A 6,000-nucleotide genomic window follows, 5' to 3' on the forward strand; every position below is an offset into this window, starting at 1 on the left:
AGCGAGAAGGCCCTCATGATTGGACGGCCTGTGAGTTGACCAGTTCCTGCCTGGCTGTGTATCTTGGCAGTTATTTTGACAGGCGCTATCATTGTGAGAGACGAGATAAGTTGTCTTAGGGATCGCCATGGCGCCTGTGTGTCCCTCCTCCGGCCTGTTCAGCCTCTCATCAACCCACTCATCTACTTCCACCCCCTCCTCTTCTCAGAAGCAAAGGATTGTGGGGGGTGGAGGGGAGCAGGATTTGTGTTGGCAGGGACCCTGTGGCTCTGGGTATCATCGTCCCCTTGCAGGGCCATCAAAAGCTTCTTGTGACTCAGATATAGTACAGCTCAAAATATTGCCCACCATCTGCGTATACACTGTCTATGAATGAGGCTTTCTGATTGGAATCTTTCTCTTAATTTTCCTACTTTTTAAATGATGGATTAACATCTATGTCTCTTGTTTTCTCTCTTTTTCTTTCCTGATGTCGAATCAAAAGAGAGAAAGGAAGCAAAATGGAAGAAGACTCACAAGCATACTGTCAGAATTTTAAGCACTAAAAAAGCCAAGGATGTCCAGAAGTAAACTTTTGACTCTTTACAGAGTAATGTTTTCAAGATGTGCTTCACAGACAGAGCTATAATACAAGTCTAATTCTGTCCATACAGTCATATAAGATCTGTACAGTAGACAGGTAGTTTCATTTCAGCCTCTGATATTAGAATTTTTACGGTACTCTTACATCAGAGTCAGCAAACAGCTTGGTATTATTACAGTGTGTGCTTTCTTAAAGTTAAAATTACTTTAAAGTTACACACACATACATACAAAAATACACAATCTCTGAGGATGGGCACATTGTTAGGGCATGGTATATGTTAAGGTTCATGTGTGTGGGGTTAAAATGAAACAGATTTGTTGTGCACTGTTTTACAAAGTCAGAGAAAACAAAGATAATATCTTGCTTCTATCTTTTCAAACAGTTGTAGGCACAAAGGTCGGAACCAGCGCAGGCCTTGGAGCGATTTTGAATCATTTTGCTTGGACGTCACACTTCTAGCTTAGACTACAGCCGCTGATAATGTCAAGTACGGCATAGCATCAAGAAGACACAAAACCTAAACACTGGGAAAAGGATATGTCACACAAATGATAACTGATGGAGATGTGTGTGGCGTGTAATATAATGATCTTAAGTGTGTAAAAAAAATGTGAATTTTTATCTTGAAGTTTATGGGAAGATGTAAGAATGCTGACATTGTTGTACCATAAACCAATTAGCTGTTAGTTAGGAAGCTAAAAAAAATGCTGTGTAAGTATAATTTAGGGTCCCCTATACAAGCAGCTAACAGCTTTGACAGATTTACATGAGGCTGACACAAAAAATGCTCAGAATGAGGAAGATATCATGACTTTTCTTTCAAGAGTCTGCTGAAACAAAGCTCATGAATGTGACAGTTTTTGCTTTATTCAAAAATTTGAGTTAGCTATTTCAAAACTTTCAGTTACTGACTTAGTATCCAGTTACAGCTGAAGAAGTTACAAATTTAAGATCCATATCTAAAAAATGTAACTTAGTTTCTACTGAGTAAGTTTAAATTTTGGAATGTGCAACTGAAAAATTTGCATTATTAAATTCTAATTTCAAGGTATGCAACCTGAAATTTCAACATAAAATGTCAGGATGTGTAACTCTAAATTTTGAGTTATTTCGAGGTACATAACTTGAAATTCTGACTTCTTGGCTGAGTATCTTGGAATTTCCTGTTACGTCTAAGTCTAAATTTAGAGATATGTAATTTAAAATTTTTTGAGTTATTATATTGCAATTTTTAAATATATTTTATGTAGATTAATTAATATTTTGTCCCATTATCTGCTAAGTTTAAAAGTTACCTAGCCAAATTATTACTGAAGCTAATGTTTGCCAGACCTGTTAGCAGTGAGGATGTTGATTTAAAGGCGAGCAAACAGTAGCAAACACATGTTACCAACAGCCTAGTGGTTAAAAAAGTACTAAAGCCACCTTTTAAATGAAATTATTCTGTTTGTAATTGTAATTATGAAGCTAGTACCTATGTGGCTTGTCAGCTTAGCTTAGCATAATTACTCATTCTTCCAGCTAGCTATACAAGCTCAGGTTTAAGCACAGCAGGATACACAGACAAACTGCTTATTTTACAATTAGTCTTTAAGATAATTTAAGTTTTACTGCAACAATTAATAGACTTTAGCAGATAACCAAGTCAAAATACAAAAGTATCTCTAGGAAGTGGTAACACATTGGTAATGGATTTATAATCAATGGTACAAGCCAGTGTTAGGCGGGGTAATCTATAGACTGATAGAGCTGAAATATTATAATTAAAATAATAATGATAACATTGTATGAGTCATTGCAAGTTGTTTAGATGTAATTGAGGCACTCACCACTCCTTTGGTGGTCTAGGACAGTCCAGAGTGATTGAAAGACCACCTATAGGCTACTATGAGGTTAATGACCCCTCACACAGACAAACACACACATGCAGCCTCTGCTTGCACACATACTAGCCACCAACAAAGTCCAGTAAGCAAAGACAAAGAGGAGAATGCGGGTGATGGAGATATGGCTTAAAACCGCACTATACTGTATACCATCCAGTGCCACTACACCTACTGTCAATCTGCCAAGTCAGCTGAGGCTCTGCAGCCATGACCTTCGACCCGGGAACTGAACAGCAGGGGAAAGGTTATCAAAGCTGGGGTCTTGGTTCTTAAAGCTAGCCATCCAGACAGCACAGGAGCTACACCTTTAATACGGTGCAGACAGTGCCTGAAACTTTAAGGAAAGATGGGAGCAAAACAGAATATTACCCCTTCCAGTCACACATACATACACACTCTCTCTATCATCAGAGTTCTCGATCATGTGACCGTGGCAGGGGAGCAAACAGTGCATGGTTGTTTACTCTGCTTATCAGTGGTGTTGTAACAACTAGAGGAACACACAGGTTGACCTCAGCACTTGCGCACACACGCAAACAAATGCAAGGAACCTTACCTTGGGCAAATGAAAAAACAAACAAAAAAAGCTCTGAAAACTGAAATTGTGAATTTTACAAATTATTTAGGATTTTTAATAACCTTCCTTGACATACTGTTAGTTGTGGGAGCAGCTGTCTGTGTTCTAACACATAGTGAAACCACAATAATGAGCAGAGATCATGGACTATTAGCTAGCATTACTAATAAATCTCCTTAACTCTCCTCTGATCTCATCTGCCATAAAAAGAGGCTCGTCCTGCACAGTAACGATCAGTATCTGGAAGAAAAATTGCTGTCTCTGCTCAGCTTATAGGTATAAAACTATGAGCCCCAGTAAACACCGGCCAATAAATAACAGCTATAAATTCCTATATGAGTTATGACCAAGTCTGCCCATTTGTGACTGTGCGATAAGTCAAGTTTTCATGTACGGCAAAGGTAATATTCCTTTGAGAGGCAAAAAAAGATATAAGGTAACATGAGCTATGCGTAGCCTTTTGATGTGTGTGTTCTCCTGTGTGTGTATGTCATACATGCACTCCCACTCTCACACTCAGACTCTGGTTAGTCCGAGCCAGCGCCACATCAGTCCATCATCGCAGATATGGCCTGTGGTTAGATAGCAGGTCTGGCGGCGCACAAGACATTTTGTCCACTCTGTCATGTTTACTTATAATGATAAGCTTTGATGGATTTCTCAAAAACTATAGACGCCTCGACGCACATGCACAAACCGTCTAATTCACACATGCAGGCCTGAGAACGCGCTGACCAAAAAGTAAAAGCTGCATTTGACAAGTCACTCTCAAGGCATCAGTGTAAAACTCCAAGCATTAATGAGAAAAGCAAATAAAAAAAATACTTTGTAGGCAACAAAAACAAGACAAACACAGTGAATCATAAAGATTGCAAAAACTTTGTAATTGCTCTCTTTTTCACATCAGTCTGGGAATAAAAAGATTTGCTTGAATAGCTAATGAATAAGTGTTTTTTAAATGATTTAACACTGAGGAGACAGTTAAAGTTTTGTGGGCATAAGGCCATCAAGCTGTCAAATGGAGGGAGTAGATGTGTTTAGAGAAGGATTCCTGGGGTAACTTTTTTTTAAAGATGTAAATTTTATACAGAGAGCAAGTCTAAGAATAGTCAGACAGGAGATTTTTAAACTGAAGGAGTAGTTTTGCCAAAATTATACCATAAATTCTGATTAATTTCCCATCAAATAGAGTCTTTGCACTCTGTGATCTGTTGGTCAGCCTGTACAGTGTTTCCACTGGGTTAGTTTACTTTAGCCTGGCATGTAGCCAGCCCACAGACCGGCCCAGTGCAACTGTGCTGGACCAGTTAAAAAGGCTAATGAGGCCTGCGCTTATCATGTCACCCAAAGGCCAGAGAGGTTTGCAGTGGAGAGAGTGCAGGTGGTGATAACTTGCCATACAAATACTTCATACATACAGTGTACTGTAAAAACCTTTTGTGCTACCAAAAGCTTCCCACAGAGGTTTTAATCGGTCAACCTTTTCTGGAGTCTTTAAGTAAATTTTTCTCAGGATAGATAAAACTAATTATGGGGGAAAAAAACAAACAAACATGTCTAACAGCTGAATCACTTCACAAAATATGGCCACTTCATTAGGTACAACTGTTTAAACGCATATATTTAGCTAGCAACTTGCTAGATTTCGATTTGAAGCTCAAACTGAGCATCAGAATGGGATAGAAAGATGAATTTAATAATTTTGAACTTGGCATGGTTGTTGGTGGATCGACTGTGATTTTCTCCACAAAAACATCTCAGAGGGTTTACAGAATATGCAGATGAGCTTCTCTGAACGCACAACAAAGTGAATATTGAAGAAAAGGGGCTACAACAGCAGAAGACCACATAAGGTGCCACAGAGCCATATTAGTAATTGTCTCTTCATATCATGAAATACATCAAAATTTCATGTATGGGTCAGTTGCAGTGGGCCGTGGTCTTGTTATTTATGTATGCGCCAAACTAAATCAGCTCCTTAGGACAGACTGCTTAATTATCTGAGTCTTGTGGCAAAGCTTATCAAACATGGGCTCCATTAAGAACTTACTGCCGATTTGAAATAAAGTTTGCTAACTCCTAAAACGAAGGGAAAAGCTATTAACACATATTAATGGATAACCAGGGATGCAGTTTTCCAAAGCTTGACAGTCTGAATCTATGAAGAGCAAACTTTTCAATAAAACTGAACATTTGCTGGGCTGAAAATCCTCACAAGTGCACGAGAGCTGCAGGAGTGGAGTGGTGGTTGTCCACTCTGCAGCATTAGTGCACAAAACTTTGGAACATGGCACAGTCATAGAAGCCAGCTTAGCTTTATCTGGAGGCTAATCATAAATGTGAAAGTAGTATCTTCAGTTGTTTGAACAAGTGCTTTAGGTTTAAGTTCAAACTGAGCACTCTCTTTTTTTCTTTCTTTCTTTCAGTTGCAAATAGTTTTTCTTCTTTTGAAGAAAAAGGAGCAGATGATAATATCTTTTTTTGAGGAAGCCAGAGGCACAGAAAACGCAGATAGAAGGAAATAAAAGAGCCCATAAGCAAGTTTGGGCTACAAATATCAAGCATTGAGTCAAGACAGAGAAACTGAAAAGACCCTGACTTGTACAACGGCGGGCACTGATCCAAAGCAGACCTCTAACTTATAAGCAGTTCAAGAAACACAAGCTGAAGAGTTTGGAGTGACCCTCGCCATTGTCTAAAAATATCCCAGAACTTGAAGTGATCTGCAAGGAAAAGGATGAAAATAGCCAAAAATTGTCTGGGAGTAGTGGTGGTGTTTTCCTGTTAATAATTGCCCACAGCAGCATTCACTGCTCTTGCACACCTACTTGGTGTTTTAGCGCAAGCGTGTGTGCAACCACATCTGCAGGCTGTGCTACAATGGCTATATATAGCTGATGCTACTTCAGGGTTCACCACTTGCATCTTGCCCAGTGACAGCTAGGATAGGT

This window comes from Diplotaxodon limnothrissa, linkage group LG15, assembly GCF_057381915.1.
Source record: "Diplotaxodon limnothrissa isolate DT_005_m linkage group LG15, D_limnothrissa_male_GT1.1, whole genome shotgun sequence".
Classification (NCBI taxonomy): domain Eukaryota; kingdom Metazoa; phylum Chordata; class Actinopteri; order Cichliformes; family Cichlidae; genus Diplotaxodon; species Diplotaxodon limnothrissa.